Source organism: Oncorhynchus masou, chromosome 24, assembly GCF_036934945.1.
Source record: "Oncorhynchus masou masou isolate Uvic2021 chromosome 24, UVic_Omas_1.1, whole genome shotgun sequence".
Classification (NCBI taxonomy): domain Eukaryota; kingdom Metazoa; phylum Chordata; class Actinopteri; order Salmoniformes; family Salmonidae; genus Oncorhynchus; species Oncorhynchus masou.
Window position 1 is genome coordinate 9,313,383 of NC_088235.1, and position 20,928 is coordinate 9,334,310.

General features: G+C 44.3%; 3 protein-coding genes across 3 annotated transcripts in view; 2 read left to right on the forward strand and 1 right to left on the reverse strand.

Moving 5' to 3' along the window:
* The window catches only part of LOC135513383 (dedicator of cytokinesis protein 1-like), a 1,066,221-nt gene that overhangs the window by 386,811 nt on the left and 658,482 nt on the right, over positions 1-20,928 (forward strand).
* Positions 1-20,928, reverse strand: part of LOC135511833 (dedicator of cytokinesis protein 1-like) — a 513,132-nt gene that overhangs the window by 283,467 nt on the left and 208,737 nt on the right. The gene's annotated exons all lie outside the window — the stretch shown is intronic.
* The window catches only part of LOC135511834 (inhibitory synaptic factor 2A-like), a 101,828-nt gene continuing 88,548 nt past the window's right edge, over positions 7,649-20,928 (forward strand). The window contains exon 1 of the mRNA XM_064933316.1: positions 7,649-7,927. The gene's annotated coding sequence lies outside the window, so the exon portion shown is untranslated. The remainder of the gene's footprint in view (positions 7,928-20,928) is intronic.

Here is a 20,928-nt window from a genome sequence, read left to right on the forward strand (position 1 = left end):
AGGCCCATTTCAGTTGCTGCATTTGGACCAGGTCTCTCTTGGAAAAGAGATGTTATCTCAATGAGAAAAACCTGTATAAAGAAAGGTTAAAACAATAACAGCAATAGCAACACTGAAGCATCAATGAGAGCACCAGCTGTTCTGGACGACTGTGTGTTAAAACTCTTGGTAGCCAATGTGAGCAAGACCTTTAAAACAGGTCAACATTCACAAGGCCGCTGGGCCAGACGGATAACCAGGACGTGTACTCAGAGCATGTGCTGACCAACTGGCAAGTGTCTTCACTGACATTTTCAACCTGTCCCTGTCTGAGACTAATACCAAAATGTTTCAAGCAGACCACCATAGTCCCTGTTCCCAAGGGAACCTGTCTAAATGACTACCAATGTCTGTAGCCATGAAGTGCTTTGAAAGGCTGGTCATGGCTCACATCAACACCATTATCCCAGAAACCCTAGACCCACCCCGATTTGCATACCTCCCCAACAGATCCACAGATGATGCAATCTCTATTGCACTCCACACTGCCCTTTCACACCTGGACAAAAGGAACACCTATGTGAGAATGTTATTAATTGACTACAGCTCAGCGTTCAACATCATAGTGCCCACGAAGCTCATCACCAAGTTAAGGACTCTGGGACTAACTCCTCCCTCTACAACTGAATCCTGTACTTCCAGACGGACCGCCCCCATGTGGTAAGGGTAGGTAACAACACATCCGCCACGCTGATCCTCAACACGGGGGCCCCTCAGGGGTGCGTGCTCAGCCCCCTCCTGTACTCTCTGTTGACTCATGACTTCATGGCCAGGCACGACTCCAACACAATCATTAAGTTTGCTGATGACAACAGTGGTAGGCCTGATCACCGACAACGATGAGACAGCCTATATGGAGGAGGTCAGAGACCTGGCCATGTGGTGCCAGAATAACAACCTATACCTCAATGTGACCAAGACAAAGGAGGACCGAGCACGCCCCCATTCTCATATTATGGGGCAGTAGTGGAGCAGGTCGACAGCTTCAAGTTCCTTGGTGTCCACATCACCAACAAACTAACATGGTCTAAGCACACCAAGACAGTTGACAGGAGGGCACGACAAAACCTATTGCCCCTCTGGAAACTCAAAAGGTTCTACAGCTGCACCATTGAGAGCATCCTGACGGTGTTGCATCACTGCCTGGTATGGCAACAGTTCGGCCTCCGACCGCAAGGCACTGTGTAGTGAGTGTAGTGCGTACGGCCCAGTACATCACCGGGGCCAAGCTTGAAGCGCTATTCCCAAGAAGACGCGAGGCTGTAATCACTGCCAAAGGTGCTTCAACAAAGTACTGAGTAAAGGGTAAAGGGTCTCAATACTTATTGAAATTTGAGTTGTTTTTTTTTACATTTGCAAAAAATAAAAAAATAAACAGTTTTATTGTTCGTAGATTGAATAGTTTATTTTTCTCTGTAATGTATTGTTTTGTTGTTGAAAAGTCAAGGAGTCTGAATACTTTGCAAATGCACTGTATATAACACATACTTTAATGCTGAAATCCTCATATTAAACACCGATGGTATTCACTATGTTGATGGTCTGTATTTAGGATATTGTTTTACAGCTTTGTCATAAAATTATTTTAACATCGCCAACACCAAGGGCCAGAGATAATTACAGACACCTGTGATAATCTGAAGAACCCCTAACAAGGACACTAGATTTAATCTGATAATAATTTTTTTGTACCAGTAATATAATGTTCCTTTGCAACTCTATGAGCAGCTAACAACTTTTTTTTGGGACTGCCGACTACGCCAAAATCAAAAGTCATATTGTCTACAATAATACCAACCGAGGATGGAAGCAACATTATTGGCTTCATTCATGTCGTATTGACCCGGACATAGATTTCAACAAACACAATTCATCCAATCAACATCCATCTCAATGTGACTGTGTGTGTGTGTGTGTGTGAGGGCAGAAATGAGACAGAGATCTGTATGGAAATGAAAAACGGGGATTAGGGAGCTGGTCCAATCCATCATCCTCCTCTCTCTCTCTCTCTCTCACCGTGGGCCAGGTCCTCCGTCTCACTCTAACGCCTGACAGCAGGGGAGAATAATTGATGTTTGCTCTCATACCAAATGGGAGTCCCCATAAACAAACCAATGTTTTAAGGCTTTAATTGGGCAGACAGGGACGGCGTTCGCTCCACTAGAGTCTCCTGAGAGACAAGCGAGGAATAGAGGGACCCAGGTGGGACCCAGGAGGAGTGAAGCAGAGGAGAGGAGAGGAGGAGGAGAGGGGCAAGAGGTAGAGGTGGGAGAGGTAAAGGGCGAGGGAGAGAGGCAGACATAGACAGGGAGAGGAGGAGGAGAGGGGCAAGAGGTAGAGGTGGGAGAGGTAAAGGTCTAGGGAGAGAGGCAGACAGACAGGGAGAGAGGAGGAGGAGAGGGGCAAGAGGTAGAGGTGGGAGAGGTAAATGGCTAGGGAGAGAGGCAGACATAGACAGGGAGAGGAGAGGAGGAGGAGAGGGGCAAGAGGTAGAGGTGGGAGAGGTAAAGGGCTAGGGAGAGAGGCAGACATAGACAGGGAGAGGAGAGGAGGAGGAGAGGGGCAAGAGGTAGAGGTGGGAGAGGTAAAGGGCTAGGGAGAGAGGCAGACAGACAGGGAGAGAGGAGGAGGAGAGGGGCAAGAGGTAGAGGTGGGAGAGGTAAATGGCTAGGGAGAGAGGCAGACATAGACAGGGAGAGGACAGGAGGAGGAGAGGGGCAAGAGGTAGAGGTGGGAGAGGTAAAGGGCTAGGGAGAGAGGTAAAGGGCTAGGGGGAGAGGCAGACACACAGGGAGAGGAGGGGAGGTAGAGAAGTAGGGGACTGTAACATCTCTCTTGCCTGATATTATCTCTTGGTTAGAGGCCAGACTATAAGAGATAAGGCTGCTGGATCCAACTAACACAAAGATCCACTTCAGAAAATGTATGAAATGGTGACGATGGAGGGCTGATTTATCTGTGATTGATGGAAAAAGCTCAACTTGTCTCCTGTATAAAGACCATCAGTTCTGCTAAGGCATTTTAGAGATCTCAAAATACTAATGCAGAGAGAGGAAGGGAGAAGTGCTATAAGAGCTTTACAACAACAAGAGTACTGCATGCTGGACAGAGAGACATCAACTGAAGAGATGGAACAGAGACATCTCCATGTACAGTGAGTACAGTATGCTGGGTAGAGAGACATCAACTGAAGAGATGGAACAGAGACATCTCCATGTACAGTGAGTACAGTATGCTGGGTAGAGAGACATCAACTGAAGAGATGGAACAGAGACATCTCCATGTACAGTGAGTACAGTATGCTGGACAGAGACATCTCCATGTACAGCGAGTACAGTATGCTGGACAGAGAGACATCTCCATGTACAGTGAGTACAGTATGCTGACAGAGAGACATATCCATGTACAGTGAGTACAGTATGCTGACAGAGACATATCCATGTACAGTGAGTACAGTATGCTGGGCAGAGAGACATCTCCATGTACAGAGAGTACAGTATGCTGGACAGAGAGACATCTCCATGTACAGTGAGTACAGTATGCTGACAGAGACATCTCCATGTACAGTGAGTACAGTATGCTGGGCAGAAAGACATCTCCATGTACAGTGAGTACAGTATGCTGACCAGAGACATATCCATGTACAGTGAGTACAGTATGCTGACAGAGACATCTCCATGTACAGAGAGTACAGTATGCTGGACAGAGAGACATCTCCATGTACAGTGAGTACAGTATGCTGACAGAGACATCTCCATGTACAGTGAGTACAGTATGCTGGGCAGAGAGACATCTCCATGTACAGTGAGTACAGTATGCTGGGCAGAGAGACATCTCCATGTACAGTGAGTACAGTATGCTGGGCAGAGAGACATCTCCATGTACAGTGAGTACAGTATGCTGGGCAGAGAGACATCTCCATGTACAGTGAGTACAGTATGCTGGGCAGAGAGACATCTACATGTACAGTGAGTACAGTATGCTGACAGAGACATCTCCATGTACAGTGAGTACAGTATGCTGGGCAGAGAGACATCTCCATGTACAGTGAGTACAGTATGCTGGGCAGAGAGACATCTACATGTACAGTGAGTACAGTATGCTGACAGAGACATCTCCATGTACAGTGAGTACAGTATGCTGGGCAGAGAGACATCTCCATGTACAGTGAGTACAGTATGCTGGGCAGAGAGACATCTACATGTACAGTGAGTACAGTATGCTGGGCAGAGAGACATCTCCATGTACAGTGAGTACAGTATGCTGACCAGAGACATCTCCATGTACAGTGAGTACAGTATGCTGACAGAGACATCTCCATGTACAGTGAGTACAGTATGCTGGGCAGTGAGTACACCTGTAGTTATCTGTTAATAGTATACGCCTCAGAAACAATTAAAGAAATTAACAATTCCAATTATGTATAGCTGCTTTAATCTCTCTCTCTCATCATGACCTGTGACCCTCAGAGACGGACAGAGAGGAAGCCAGCGTGACCTGTGACCCTCAGAGACAGACAGAGGGGACCTGATCATATCTCCTCATCTCACTAGCTAAGCCAGCGTGACCTGTGACCCTCAGAGACAGACAGAGAGGAAGCCAACGTGACCTGTGACCCTCAGAGACAGACAGAGGGGACCTGATCATATCTCCTCATCTCACTAGCTAAGCCAGCGTGACCTGTGACCCTCAGAGACAGACAGAGAGGAAGCCAACGTGACCTGTGACCCTCAGAGACGGACAGAGGGGACCTGATCATATCTCCTCATCTCACTAGCTAAGCCAGCGTGACCTGTGACCCTCAGAGACAGACAGAGAGGAAGCCAACGTGACCTGTGACCCTCAGAGACGGACAGAGGGGACCTGATCATATCTCCTCATCTCACTAGCTAAGACAACTTGACCTGTGACCCTCAGAGACAGAAATGATAAACACCAACACAGAAACAGGAACTGGAAAGGAATACTGGAGATTGTGTCATTGTGCTTTTGATTGGCTGCAGTGAAAATAGTGTGTGTGTGTGTTTCTTTTTGTGTGTTGAGTTTCATTATGAGTATCGCACCTCACTCAATCTCAATGTCCTCAACTCCTCCTGGCTGTGTTCAGTGTGAGTGAGAGATATTCCATTATTTTATTAGTTGAGAAGATAAATGGTTGTTTGTCTCAAGTCCTCTCCACCCTCACCCTTGTGTCAGGGGCTTGTTAACTACACTGACTGCTCAGTTTGGCCGGGCGGCCATCTCTAGTTAGACTCTTGGTGGTTCCAAACATCTTCCATTTCAGAATGATGGAGGCCACTGTGTTCTTGGGGGCCTTCAATGCTGCAGAAATGTTTTGGTACCATTCCTCAGATCTGTGCCTCAACACAATCCTGTCTCGGGGCTCTACGGACAATTCCTTCAACATTATGTCTTGGTTTTTGCTCTGACATGCACTGTCAACTGTGGGACCTTATATAGACAGGTGTGTGCCTTTCCAAATCATGTCCAATCAAATTAATTTACCACAGGTGGACTCCAATCAAGTTGTAGAAACATCTCAACGATGATCAATGGAAACAGGATGCACCTGAGCTCAATTTTAAGTCTCATAGCAAAGGGTCTGAATACTTTATGTGTTTGATTTAATATACATTAGCAAACTTTCTAAAAACCTGTTTTCGCTTCATCATTATGGGGTATTGTGATGTCATTACGGGGTATTGTGATGTCATTACGGGGTATTGTGATGTCATTACGGGGTATTGTGATGTCATTATGGGGTATTGTGATGTCATTACGGGGTATTGTGATGTCATTATGGGGTATTGTGTGTAGATTGCTGAGGTAAAACATTGATATAATCCATTCTAGAACAAGGCTGTAATGTAACAAAATGTGGAAAAAGTCAAGGGGTCTGAACACTTTCTGAAGGCCCTGTAGGAGGTGTTTATACGGTGCTTGTGCTCCAATGGGTGGCATCAAGTCACCAATCTTGCTCTCTCTATCACTGTCTCTCTCTCGCTCTCTCCCTCTCTCCGTGGCTCTCTCTCTCTCGCTCTCTCTGCGTCTCTCTCTCGCTCTCACTGCGTCTCTCTCTATGCGCATCTCTCTCTCTGTGCGTATCTCCCTCTCTCTCTCTATGCGCATCTCTCCCTCTCACTCTCTCTGTGCATCTCTCCCTCTGCGCGTCTCTCCCTCTCGCTCTCTCTGTGCGTCTCTCCCTCTCTCTCTCTGTGCGTCTCTCCCTCTCTCTCTGTGCATCTCTCTCTCTCTGCGCGTCTCTCTCTCTCTGCGCGTCTCTCCCTCTCTCTCTCTCTCTGTGCGTCTCTCTCTCTCTGCGCGTCTCTCTCTCTCTGCGCGTCTCTCTCTCTCTCTGCGCGTCTCTCTCTCTCTCTGTGCGTCTCTCTCTCTCTGTGTGTCTATCTCTCTTTGTGCGTCTCTCCCTCTGCGCGTCTCTCCCTCTCTCTCTCCGTCTCTCCCTCTCTCTCTCTCTCTCTGCGCGTCTCTCCCTCTCTCTCTGCGCGTCTCTCCCTCTCTCTCTGCGCGTCTCTCCCTCTCGCTCTCTCTGCGCATCTCTCTGCGCGTCTCTCTCTCTCTCTGCGCGTCTCTCCCTCTCTCAATGCGTCTCTCTCTCTCTGTGTCTCACTATCTGCGTAACTCTATATGCGTCTCTCTCTGAGCGTCTCTCTCTCTGAGCATCTCTCTCTCTCTGAGCGTCTCTCTCTCTCTCTGAGCGTCTCTCTCTCTGAGCGTCTCTCTCTCTCTGTGTCTCTCTCGCTCTCTCTCTGCGTCTCTCTCGCTCTCTCTCTGTCTCTCTCGCTCTCTGCCTGTGTCTCTCTCTCTCGCTCTCTGCGTCTCTCTCTCTCGCTCTCTTCGTCTCTCTCTCTCTCGCTGCGTCTCTCTCTTGCTCTCCGCGTCTCTCTCTCGCTCTCCGCGTCTCTCTCTCTCGCTCTCCGCGACTCTCTCTCGCTCTCCGCGTCTCTCTCTCGCTCTCCGCGTCTCGCTCTCGCACTCCGCGTCTCGCTCTCGCACTCCGCGTCTCGCTCTCTCGCTCTCCGCGTCTCTCTCTCCGCGTCTCTCTCGCGCTCTCCGCGTCTCTCTCTCGCTCTCCGCGTCTCTCTCGCGCTCTCCGTGTCTCTCTCGCGCTCTCCGTATCTCTCTCTCGCTCTCCGTATCTCTCTCTCGCGCTCTACGTCTCTCTCGCTCCCCGTATCTCTCTCTCTCTCTCCGTATCTCTCTCTCTCCGTATCTCTCTCTCTCTCCGTATCTCTCTCTCTCTCCGTATCTCTCTCTCTCCGTATCTCTCTCTCTCTCCGTATTTCGCTCTCTCTCTCGCGCTCTGTGTCTCCCTCTCCATAACTCTCACTCAGCACCCCTCCTCCTCCCTCTTCCCTATTCTCTCTCTCCCCGCATTCCCATCTCTCTCTCTCTCTCTCTCTCACACAAGGAGAGACGAGCTGCAGAGGCAGTAAAGGAGATATTCTCCGTGTGCTGAGCGTCTGCTTTTCTGAGCTCCCCGGACTTTCAGTGTGTGTCTGTCGGTGAGCCAGCGAGTGCCCCGGACTTTCAGTGTGTGTGAGCCGCTCTCTGATTCACTGAGAGAGAAGGAGAGAAGGAGGAGCAGAAAGGGGGGAGTACCTGATTCCAGTCTCGCCCGCTGTGGGCTTAGAGGAAAAGGGAACATTTCTCTCTCTACTGGTACGAAGGCAGCAAACAGCCAATGTGCCTCAACTATAGGAACTATACAACGACTGCCCTGCTGGGGGCTCTGGCTCTGCTTACTTCTACCATGACATAGCCTGCTCTTCTCCCAGAGAGACTAACCCAGGGAACAGACATGCACGGTGGGCACTACCAGGGATCTATGCCGCCGTCAGGTCCTGTTCACCAGTGATTTACCACGGAGGTGAGTCGCCCAGGCTCTTCTCATATCTCAGTTCAACCCGGTGGTGCACATAGAGAGGAATGTTCAGATAGCTCTGGATGGAAGGGGATGGTTCTGAGATTAGTGTTCGGTAGAGAATAAACTACAGGGAATAAACTACGGGGAACTACAGAGAATAAACTACAGGGAACTACAGGGAATAAACTACAGAGAATAAACTACGGAGAATAAACTACAGAGAATAAACTACAGGGAACTACAGGGAATAAACTAGAGGGAACTACAGAGAATAAACTACAGAGAATAAAGTACAGAGAATAAACTACAGAGAATAAACTAGAGGGAACTACAGAGAATAAACTACAGGGAATAAAGTACAGAGAATAAACTACAGAGAATAAACTAGAGGGAACTACAGAGAATAAACTACAGGGAATAAACTAGAGGGAACTACAGGGAATAAACTACAGGGAATAAAGTACAGAGAATAAACTAGAGGGAACTACAGAGAATAAACTACAGAGAATAAACTAGAGGGAACTACAGAGAATAAACTACAGAGAATAAACTACAGGAAACTACAGAGAATAAACTACAGAGAATAAACTACAGGGAACTACAGAGAATAAACTACAGAGAATAAACTACAGGGAATAAACTACAGGGAATAAACTACAGAGAATGAACTACAGGGAACTACAGAGAATAAACTACAGGGAATAAACTACAGAGAATAAACTACGGAGAATAAACTACAGAGAATAAACTAGAGGGAACTACAGAGAATAAACTACAGAGAATAAACTACAGGGAATAAACTAGAGGGAACTACAGAGAATAAACTACAGAGAATAAACTACAGGGAATAAACTAGAGGGAACTACAGGGAATAAACTACAGGGAATAAAGTACAGAGAATAAACTAGAGGGAACTACAGAGAATAAACTACAGAGAATAAACTAGAGGGAACTACAGAGAATAAACTACAGAGAATAAACTACAGGAAACTACAGAGAATGAACTACAGGGAACTACAGAGAATAAACTACAGAGAATAAACTAGAGGGAACTACAGAGAATAAACTAGAGGGAACTACAGAGAATAAACTACAGAGAATAAACTACAGGGAATAAACTAGAGGGAACTACAGAGAATAAACTACAGAGAATAAACTACAGGGAATAAACTACAGAGAATGAACTACAGGGAACTACAGAGAATAAACTACAGGGAATAAACTACAGGGAATAAACTACAGGGAACTACAGAGAATAAACTACAGGGAATAAACTACAGGGAATAAACTACAGAGAATAAACTACAGGGAACTACAGAGAATAAACTACAGAGAATAAACTACAGGGAATAAACTACAGGGAATAAACTACAGAGAATAAACTACAGAGAATAAACTACAGAGAATAAACTACAGGAAACTACAGAGAATAAACTACAGGGAATAAACTACAGAGAATAAACTACAGAGAATAAACTACAGGAAACTACAGAGAATAAACTACAGAGAATAAACTACAGGGAACTACAGAGAATAAACTAGAGGGAACTACAGAGAATAAACTACAGAGAATAAACTACAGGAAACTACAGAGAATGAACTACAGAGAATAAACTACAGAGAATAAACTACAGGGAACTACAGATAATAAACTACAGAGAATAAACTACAGGGAATAAACTACAGGGAATAAACTACAGAGAATGAACTACAGGGAACTACAGATAAAAAACTACAGAGAATAAACTACAGGGAATAAACTACAGGGAATAAACTACAGAGAATAAACTACAGAGAATAAACTACAGGGAATAAACTACAGAGAACTACAGGGAATAAACTACAGGGAACTACAGAGAATAAACTACAGAGAATAAACTACAGAGAATAAACTACAGAGAATAAACTACAGGGAACTACAGGGAATAAACTACAGAGAATAAACTACAGGGAACTACAGAGAATAAACTACAGGGAACTACAGAGAATAAACTACAGGGAACTACAGAGAATAAACTACAGGGAATAAACTACAGGGAATAAACTACAGGGAACCACAGAGAATAAACTACAGGGAATAAACTACAGGGAACTACAGAGAATAAACTACAGGGAACTACAGAGAATAAACTACAGAGAATAACTACAGAGAATAAACTACGGAGAATAAACTACAGGAAACTACAGAGAATAAACTACAGGGAATAAACTACAGGGAATAAACTACAGAGAATGAACTACAGGGAACTAAAGAGAATAAACTACAGGGAATAAACTACAGAGAATAAACTACAGGGAACTACAGGGAATAAACTACAGAGAATAAACTAGAGGGAACTACAGAGAATAAACTACAGGGAATAAACTACAGAGAATAAACTACAGGGAACTACAGGGAATAAACTACAGAGAATAAACTACAGAGAATAAACTACAGAGAATAAACTACAGGGAACTACAGAGAATAAACTACGGGGAACTACAGAGAATAAACTACGGGGAACTACAGAGAATAAACTACAGGGAACTACAGAGAATAAACTACGGGGAACTACAGAGAATAAACTACGGGGAACTACAGAGAATAAACTACGGGGAACTACAGATAATAAACTACAGGGAACTACAGGGAATAAACTACAGGGAATAAACTGTGGGGAACTACAGATAATAAACTACTTAGAATAAACTACGGAGAATAAACTACAGGGAACTACAGGGAATAAACTACAGAGAATAAACTACAGGGAACTACAGATAATAAACTACAGGGAATAAACTACAGGGAACTACAGAGAATAAACTACAGAGAATAAACTACAGAGAATAAACTACGGAGAATAAACTACAGTGAACTACAGGGAATAAACTACAGAGAATAAACTACAGGGAACTACAGAGAATAAACTACAGAGAATAAACTACGGAGAATAGACTACAGGGAACTACAGAGAATAAACTACAGAGAATAAACTACAGGGAACTACAGATAATAAACTACAGAGAATAAACTACAGGGAATAAACTACAGGGAATAAACTACAGAGAATGAACTACAGGGAACTACAGGGAATAAACTACAGGGAATAAACTACAGGGAATAAACTACAGGGAACTACAGAGAATAAACTACAGGGAATAAACTACAGAGAATAAACTACAGAGAATAAACTACAGGGAACTACAGGGAATAAACTACAGAGAATAAACTACAGGAAACTACAGAGAATAAACTACAGGGAACTACAGAGAATAAACTACAGGGAACTACAGAGAATAAACTACAGGGAATAAACTACAGGGAATAAACTACAGGGAGCCACAGAAAATAAACTACAGGGAATAAACTACAGGGAACTACAGAGAATAAACTAGAGGGAACTACAGAGAATAAACTACAGAGAATAAACTACGGAGAATAAACTACAGGAAACTACAGAGAATAAACTACAGGGAATAAACTACAGGGAATAAACTACAGAGAATGAACTACAGGGAACTAAAGAGAATAAACTACAGGGAATAAACTACAGAGAATAAACTACAGGGAACTACAGGGAATAAACTACAGAGAATAAACTAGAGGGAACTACAGAGAATAAACTACAGGGAATAAACTACAGAGAATAAACTACAGGGAACTACAGGGAATAAACTACAGGGAATAAACTACAGAGAATAAACTACCGGGAACTACAGGGAATAAACTACAGAGAATAAACTACAGAGAATAAACTACAGAGAATAAACTACAGGAAACTACAGAGAATAAACTACAGGGAATAAACTACAGGGAATAAACTACAGGGAACTACAGGGAATAAACTACAGAGAATAAACTACAGAGAATAAACTACAGGGAACTACAGAGAATAAACTACGGGGAACTACAGAGAATAAACTACGGGGAACTACAGAGAATAAACTACAGGGAACTACAGAGAATAAACTACGGGGAACTACAGAGAATAAACTACGGGGAACTACAGAGAATAAACTACGGGGAACTACAGATAATAAACTACAGGGAACTACAGGGAATAAACTACAGGGAATAAACTACAGAGAATAAACTGTGGGGAACTACAGATAATAAACTACAGAGAATAAACTACGGAGAATAAACTACAGGGAACTACAGGGAATAAACTACAGAGAATAAACTACAGGGAACTACAGATAATAAACTACAGAGAATAAACTACAGAGAATAAACTACGGAGAATAAACTACAGTGAACTACAGGGAATAAACTACAGAGAATAAACTACAGGGAACTACAGAGAATAAACTACAGAGAATAAACTACAGAGAATAAACTACGGAGAATAGACTACAGGGAACTACAGAGAATAAACTACAGATAATAAACTACAGAGAATAAACTACGGAGAATAAACTACAGGGAACTACAGGGAATAAACTACAGAGAATAAACTACAGGGAACTACAGATAATAAACTACAGGGAATAAACTACAGGGAACTACAGAGAATAAACTACAGAGAATAAACTACAGAGAATAAACTACAGAGATTAAACTACAGGGAATAAACTACAGGGAATAAACTACAGAGAATTAACTACAGGGAACTACAGAGAATAAACTACAGAGAATAAACTACGGGGAACTACAGAGAATGAACTACAGAGAATAAACTACGGGGAACTACAGAGAATGAACTACAGATAATAAACTACGGGGAACTACAGAGAATAAACTACAGAGAATAAACTACAGGGAACTACAGAGAATAAACTACAGGGAACTACAGAGAATAAACTATGGGGAACTACAGATAATAAACTACCGGGAACTACAGAGAATAAACTACCGGGAACTACAGAGAATAAACTACAGAGAATAAACTACGGGGAACTACAGAGAATGAACTACAGAGAATAAACTACGGGGAACTACAGAGAATAAACTACAGGGAATAAACTACAGGGAACTACAGAGAATAAACTACGGGGAACTACAGAGAATAAACTACGGGGAACTACAGATAATAAACTACGGGGAACTACAGAGAATAAACTACGGGGAACTACAGATAATAAACTACAGGGAACTACAGGGAATAAACTACAGAGAATAAACTACAGGGAACTACAGAGAATAAACTACGGGGAACTACAGAGAATAAACTACAGGGAACTACAGGGAATAAACTACAGGGAATAAACTACAGAGAATAAACTACAGGGAACTACAGAGAATAAACTATGGGGAACTACAGATAATAAACTACAGGGAACTACAGAGAATAAACTACAGGGAATAAACTACAGGGAATAAACTACAGGGAACTACAGAGAATAAACTACGGGGAACTACAGAATAAACTACATAAACAAAAGATAATAGACTACGGGGAACTACGGATGAGTGATGATGCTGTTGTCTTGGTAACTGAGGAGTAGATGTTACATTACATTATTAAGAATATATTTCCAGAACAGATATACAGCATCTTGTTTAGGTGTGGAGATGACATACAGCATCTTGTTTAGGTGTGGAGATGACATACAGCATCTTGTTTAGGTGTGGAGATGACATACATCATCTTGTTTAGGTGTGGAGATGACATACATCATCTTGTTTAGGTGTGGAGATGACATACAGCATCTTGTTTAGGTGTGGAGATGACATACAGCATCTTGTTTAGGTGTGGAGATGACATACAGCATCTTGTTTAGGTGTGGAGATGACATACAGCATCTTGTTTAGGTGTGGAGATGACATACATCATCTTGTTTAGGTGTGGAGATGACATACATCATCTTGTTTAGGTGTGGAGATGACATACAGCATCTTGTTTAGGTGTGGAGATGACATACAGCATCTTGTTTAGGTGTGGAGATGACATACATCATCTTGTTTAGGTGTGGAGATGACATACAGCATCTGGTTTAGGTGTGGAGATGACATACAGCATCTGGTTTAGGTGTGGAGATGACATACAGCATCTTGTTTAGGTGTGGAGATGACATACAGCATCTGGTTTAGGTGTGGAGATGACATACAGCATCTTGTTTAGGTGTGGAGATGACATACAGCATCTTGTTTAGGTGTGGAGATGACATACAGCATCTTGTTTAGGTGTGGAGATGACATACATCATCTTGTTTAGGTGTGGAGATGACATACAGCATCTTGTTTAGGTGTGGAGATGACATACAGCATCTTGTTTAGGTGTGGAGATGACATACAGCATCTTGTTTAGGTGTGGAGATGACATACAGCATCTTGTTTAGGTGTGGAGATGACATACAGCATCTTGTTTAGGTGTGGAGATGACATACAGCATCTTGTTTAGGTGTGGAGATGACATACAGCATCTGGTTTAGGTGTGGAGATGACATACAGCATCTGGTTTAGGTGTGGAGATGGCATACAGCATCTTGTTTAGGTGTGGAGATGACATACAGCATCTTGTTTAGGTGTGGAGGTGACATACAGCATCTTGTTTAGGTGTGGAGATGTTCGCCACAGATTTGACTCACTATAGGAATGTATTGTGCTGGTATGCAGGAAGAACAGAGACAACTGTTTCTGGCAGGGGCTGAATACCTAACGAGAGCTGTGTGTGTGTGTGTGTGTGTGTGTGTGTGTGTGTGTGTGTGTGTGTGTGCTGTGTGCTGTGTGCTGTGTGCTGTGTGTGTGTGCTGTGTGCTGTGTGTGTGTGTGTGTGCTGTGTGCTGTGTGTGTGTGCTGTGTGTGTGTGTGTGTGCTGTGTGCTGTGGCAAAACCTCTGCTAAATGACTTAAATGTAATGTAAATGTGTGCTGTGTGTGTGCTGTGTGCTGTGTGTGTGTGTGTGTGTGTGCTGTGTGTGTGTGCTGTGTGTGTGTGTGTGTGTGTGTGTGTGTGCTGTGTGTGTGCTGTGTGTGTGTGCTGTGTGTGTGTGTGTGTGTGCTGTGTGCTGTGGCAAAACCTCTCTGCTAAATGACTTAAATGTAATGTAAATGTGTGCTGTGTGCTGTGTGCTGTGTGTGTGTGTGTGTGTGTGTGTGTGTGTGTGTGTGTGTGTGTGTGTGTGTGTGTGTGTGTGTGTGTGTGTGTGTGCTATGTGTGTGTGCTGTGTGTGTGTGTGTGTGTGTGTGTGTGTGTGTGTGTGTGTGTGTGTGTGTGTGTGTGTGTGTGTGTGTGTGTGTGTGTGTGTGTGTGTGTGTGTGTGTGTGTGTGTGTGTGCTGTGTGTGTGTCAGTCAGTCGACTGCTGCTCAGACGAAGCACCTTAACTGAAGAGCAATCTAGATTAGTGAACATCATGATCCAACCATCTCATTACTGAGCTCAGGGGCAGGGGGGGGGGGGGGAGGGGGGCAGTGACCATTTAGACCTCACTGATTGTGATTGTCCTCCAGTTGCCACTCAAAGAGCATCTCTCCCTCTCCCTCTAACCACCTCTCTACCCTTCAACTCAAAGAGCATGTCTCTCTCTCCCTCTAACCACATATCAACCCTTCAACTCAAAGAGCATGTCTCTCTCTCCCTCTAACCACCTCTCTACCCTTCAACTCAAAGAGCATCTCTCCCTCTCCCTCTAACCACCTCTCTACCCTTCAACTCAAAGAGCATCTCTCTCTCTCCCTCTAACCACCTGTCTACCCTTCAACTCAAAGAGCATGTCTCTCTCTCCCTCTAACCACCTATCAACCCTTCAACTCAAAGAACATCTCTCTCTCTCCCTCTAACCACCTATCTACCCTTCAACTCAAAGAGCATCTCTCTCTCTCCCTCTAACCACCTCTCTACCCTTCAACTCAAAGAGCATGTCTCTCTCTCCCTCTAACCACCTCTCTACCCTTCAACTCAAAGAGCATCTCTCTCTCGCTCTCCCCCACCACCTCTCTACTCTTCAACTCAAAGAGCAGGTCTCTCCCCACCACCTCTCTACCCTTCAACTCAAAGAGCATGTCTCCCTCTCTAACCGCTGCTCTACCTGCTCTCTCTCTCTCTCTCTCTCTCTTCAGCCAGCTGGTTCTGAGGCTCAGTTCACCAACCCAAACCAACCCCATAGAGCTTCAGGACAGCACACAGAACACCTGGCCCAAGCAAATCATCACAAAACAAAAATGAAAATATATCACCTATTTTAAAGACAACAAAAAATCAAAGTGAACTTCAATGCTATTTGTCTCTGAACAGATGGTATTTGGTGGCAGACTATCTGACCACTGTGACTGATAGAAAACTGAGGAAAACATTGACTAGGTACAGACTCAGTGAGCACAGTCTGGCTATAGAGACCGGTCGTCACAGACAAGCCTGGCTGCCCAGAGAGGACAGTCTGGCTATAGAGACCGGTCGTCACAGACAAGCCTGGCTGCCCAGAGAGGACAGTCTGGCTATAGAGACCGGTCGTCACAGACAAGCCTGGCTGCCCAGAGAGGACAGTCTGGCTATAGAGACCGGTCGTCACAGACAAGCCTGGCTGCCCAGAGAGGACAGTCTGGCTATAGAGACCGGTCGTCACAGACAAGCCTGGCTGCCCAGAGAGGACAGTCTCGTTCTCTGTTTCTCTGCCCGTCTCTCTGCCCGTCTCTCTGCCATACTCTCTGCCCGTCTCTCTGCCATACTCTCTGCCCGTCTCTCTGCCATACTCTCTGCCATACTCTCTGCCCGTCTCTCTGCCCGTCTCTCTGCCCGTCTCTCTGCCCGTCTCTCTGCCCGTCTCTGAGAAGCAGAGCCCCCCCCCCTCCCATGGTACTGCTGCTATAACTTGGCAAGCCAGAAAATAGTTCTGGGAGAACCAAAACGTGACTGGGAGAGAGGAAGAGAGGAGGAGAGGCTTAAAGAGATTAGAGAAAACAACGTGGTTCTGCTTCACATGGCCACTACAAACACTCTAGGTGTGTTCTCTGTGAAGAGATCAGACGAGAGGGGAAGTGTTCTCTGTGAAGAGATCAGACTAGAGGGGAAGTGTTCTCTGTGAAGAGATCAGACTAGAGGGGAAGTGTTCTCTGTGAAGAGATCAGACTAGAGGGGAAGTGTTCTCTGTGAAGAGATCAGACTAGAGGAGAAGTGTTCTCTGTGAAGAGATCAGACTAGAGGGGAAGTGTTCTCTGTGAAGAGATCAGACTAGAGGGGAAGTGTTCTCTGTGAAGAGATCAGACTAGAGGGGAAGTGTTCTCTGTGAAGAGATCAGACTAGAGGGGAAGTGTTCTCTGTGAAGAGATCAGACTAGAGGGGAAGTGTTCTCTGTGAAGAGATCAGACTAGAGGGGAAGTGTTCTCTGTGAAGAGATCAGACTAGAGGGGAAGTGTTCTCTGTGAAGAGATCAGACTAGAGGGGAAGTGTTCTCTGTGAAGAGATCAGACTAGAGGGGAAGTGTTCTCTGTGAAGAGATCAGACTAGAGGAGAAGTGTTCTCTGTGAAGAGATCAGACTAGAGGGGAAGTGTTCTCTGTGAAGAGATCAGACTAGAGGGAAGTGTTCTCTGTGAAGAGATCAGACTAGAGGGGAAGTGTTCTCTGTGAAGAGATCAGACTAGAGGAGAAGTGTTCTCTGTGAAGAGATCAGACTAGAGGGGAAGTGTTCTCTGTGAAGAGATCAGACTAGAGGGGAAGTGTTCTCTGTGAAGAGATCAGACTAGAGGGGAAGTGTTCTCTGTGAAGAGATCAGACTAGAGGGAAGTGTTCTCTGTGAAGAGATCAGACTAGAGGGGAAGTGTTCTCTGTGAAGAGATCAGACTAGAGGGGAAGTGTTCTCTGTGAAGAGATCATACTAGAGGGGAAGTGTTCTCTGTGAAGAGATCAGACTAGAGGGGAAGTGTTCTCTGTGAAGAGATCAGACTAGAGGGGAAGTGTTCTCTGTGAAGAGATCAGACTAGAGGGGAAGTGTTCTCTGTGAAGAGATCAGACTAGAGGGGAAGTGTTCTCTGTGAAGAGATCAGACTAGAGGGGAAGTGTTCTCTGTGAAGAGATCAGACTAGAGGGGAAGTGTTCTCTGTGAAGAGATCAGACTAGAGGGGAAGTGTTCTCTGTGAAGAGATCAGACTAGAGGGGAAGTGTTCTCTGTGAAGAGATCAGACTAGAGGGGAAGTGTTCTCTGTGAAGAGATCAGACTAGAGGAGAAGTGTTCTCTGTGAAGAGATCAGACGAGAGGGGAAGTGTTCTCTGTGAAGAGATCAGACGAGAGGGGAAGTGTTCTCTGTGAAGACTAGGGGGGGGGGGGAGGGGGAGGAGTGCCGACTGAGTTTCCAAAGGAGAGATGAAGTGTTGCCTCCTCTCTACTGCCACGACCCCTAGGAGTGGTGCTCATTCATTCCAAAAACAAATTGCTCTGCTATGAAAGAATGAGTGTTTTTGGTGGTGGCCAGATGTTGTCTTTCATGTGGTAATTGGGTTATTTATTAGGAAACAGGATGTTGTCAGAGAGCAAAACACTAGACGACGTCGGCCTGTGTCTGGGGTGTGAGGCGTGAGGTAGAGAGTGTTGCATACAAGAGGACACGTCGCACACCTGATCCCACCTGGCTGGTGTCTGTGTGTGTGAGGCGTGAGGTAGAGAGTGTTGCATACAAGAGGACACGTCGCACACCTGATCCCACCTGGCTGGTGTCTGTGTGTGTGTGTGTCTGTGTGTCTGTGTGTCGGTGTGTCGGTGTCGGTGTGTGTGTGTGTGTGTGTGTGTCGGTGTCGGTGTGTGTGTGTGTCGGTGTCGGTGTGTGTGTGTGTGTGTGTGTCGGTGTGTGTGTGTGTGTTTGTGTGTGTGTGTGTGTGTGTCGGTGTCGGTGTGTGTGTGTCGGTGTGTGTGTGTGTGTGTGTGTGAGAGACAGGGTTTTCTGTTAGCCGGTAATAGCCAGCTTTTGGCCAATAAAAAAAATATTTAAAGTCGATAAATAAAACTACCCGTAAAAAAATAAATCACAAAGCAAAAGAATGTGTTTCCTCCTCCTGGCGGATGGATATACCAGCGGATGGAAACACATTTGACTGATCGTGCTTATCGGTCTGTAGGTTAATTGGCGCGTGTGTATTTTCGCTAGCCGTTATGTATATCAAACGTGCACAGTATCCCGACACAGAGACGAAGGGACAATCTGCCTGACAGAAGACAGAGCTGCAGCTTCTCCAACAGCTCGTTGCTGCTGGACTGAAAGGTGGTTAGAGGCCCAGTCACCGGGGAACAATTCTAAATGCAAATCACTTGTTAAAAACAGTTTTGATTGGCCACAATTAAAAAGAGCTACTATTTTTATTTTTATTTTTTTTACAGGTAATTGAAGCTCGCTTCCCATTTGCTATTCACGTGTAGAGACAACGGTAGGCTTCAGAGTCTAACACCATTTTGTAACGAGCTGGAGGAGGCCGTATACATTTATGAAAAATATATACTTCATTGTTGGAAACCTGAACGTTTCACTACATATGAGACACGTCTTACCTTGATTCAAAGTAAAATAGCCCATAGAAAGGCTAAATGAAATAAAATAAAAATCACATTATATTTATCACGTGCTGCAAACGACTGGTGTACTGTGAAATGCTTGCTAAGAGCCCTTCCCAAAGACGCAGAGTTAAACAACAACATAGTAACAAGAGGAATAAAATAAAATACACAAGAATGGAGCTATATACAGGAAGTACCAGATCAATGTGGATCTATATACAGGAAGTACCAGATCAATGTGGATCGATATAAAGGAAGTGCCAGATCAATGTGGAGCTATATACAGGAAGTGCCAGATCAATGTGGATCTAAATACAGGAAGTACCAGATCAATGTGGAGCTATAGACAGGAAGTGCCAGATCAATGTGGATCTATATACAGGAAGTACCAGATCAATGTGGAGCTATATACATGAAATGCCATATCAATGTGGATCTATATACAGGAAGTACCAGATCAATGTGGAGCTATACACAGGAAGTACCAGATCAATGTGGAGCTATATACAGGAAGTACCATATCAATGTGGATCTATATACAGGAAGTAACAGATCAATGTGGAACTATTTACAGGAAGTACCAGATCAATGTGGAGCTATATACAGGAAGTACCAGATCAATGTGGAACTATTTACAGGAAGTACCATATCAATGTGGAACTATTTACAGGAAGTACCAGATCAATGTGGAGCTATATACAGGAAGTACCAGTACCAGATCAATGTGGAGCTTTATACAGGAAGTACCAGATCAATGTGAAGTTATATACAGGAAGTACCAGATCAATGTGGAGCTATATACATGAAGTGCCATATCAATGTGGATCTATATACAGGAAGTACCAGATCAATGTGGAGCTATACACAGGAAGTACCAGATCAATGTGGAGCTATATACAGGAAGTACCAGATCAATGTGGAGCTATATACAGGAAGTACCAGATCAATGTGGAACTATTTACAGGAAGTACCATATCAATGTGGAACTATTTACAGGAAGTACCAGATCAATGTGGAGCTATATACAGGAAGTACCAGTACCAGATCAATGTGGAGCTTTATACAGGAAGTACCAGATCAATGTGAAGTTATATACAGGAAGTACCAGATCAATGTGGATCTATATACATGAAGTACCAGTGCCAAATCAATGTGGACCTTTATACAGGAAGTACCAGATCAATGTGGAGCTATATACAGGAAGTACCAGATCAATGTGGAGCTATATACATGAAGTGCCAGATCAATGTGGATCTATATACAGGAAGTACCAGATCAATGTGGAGCTATATATAGGAAGTACCAGTACCAGATCAATGTGGAGCTATATACAGGAAGTACCAGATCAATGTGGAGCTATATATAGGAAGTACCAGATCAATGTGGAGCTATATATAGGAAGTACCAGTACCAGATCAATGTGGATCTATATACAGGAAGTACCAGATCAATGTGGAGCTATATATAGGAAGTACCAGTACCAGATCAATGTGGAGCTGTATACAGGAAGTGCCAGATCAATGTGGAGCTATATACAGGAAGTACCAGTACCAGATCAATGTGGAGCTATATACATGAAGTGCCAGATCAATGTGGATCTATA